This window comes from Octopus bimaculoides, chromosome 25 (genome assembly GCF_001194135.2).
Source record: "Octopus bimaculoides isolate UCB-OBI-ISO-001 chromosome 25, ASM119413v2, whole genome shotgun sequence".
In the NCBI taxonomy this organism is placed as follows: domain Eukaryota; kingdom Metazoa; phylum Mollusca; class Cephalopoda; order Octopoda; family Octopodidae; genus Octopus; species Octopus bimaculoides.
In genome coordinates, this window is record NC_069005.1 from 26820690 (window position 1) to 26821254 (window position 565).

Genomic DNA, 565 nt, shown 5'->3' on the forward strand with positions numbered 1-565 from the left:
GAGGGGGGGGGGAGCTAGTGTCAATTAAGCTGCCCCGGCAGTACTTAACGGGTGCTTATTTTAATAATATTAATTATCATGACGATAAATAACAATGATTAATTTATTGCCACAAGGGCATTGGCTGAGTGACATTACAAGCAGAAGTGTGTAATAGATTAAATCATCAAACTTGGAAAAGATGAATACGCAAAAGGAGGTTGAAAAACTCAACCAAGGGCCGAGTTTGAGCACAGAACACAGAATGACGAGGCGAAATTACTGCGAGACATTTTTATCCGGTATTTTGTGCAAATTCTGCCAATTCGTCCTAATGATTGTAGTTTATTTTCTCTTTAAAAATTAGGTGTTGCTATTTATATATTTTCACTTTTTTGTAGTAATTTCTTTATTCCCACCCCCCGTCATTGACACGATTAAATCCGGAAAGGAAACTATTTGAAGATAGAGGTTTCGAAAAATAAGGAAAGGAATTCTTCGAAGACATAGACAAATCGACCAGAGTAGACATAGATAAATAGAAGATAGATACGGATAGACAGTGAGATAGATTCAGATAGATAGT

General features: G+C 36.3%; 1 protein-coding gene across 1 annotated transcript in view; it reads right to left on the bottom strand.

Annotated features, from left to right (window-relative positions):
• LOC106877620 (arf-GAP with coiled-coil, ANK repeat and PH domain-containing protein 2) overlaps positions 1–565 on the bottom strand; it is a 248627-nt gene that overhangs the window by 246708 nt on the left and 1354 nt on the right. The gene's annotated exons all lie outside the window — the stretch shown is intronic.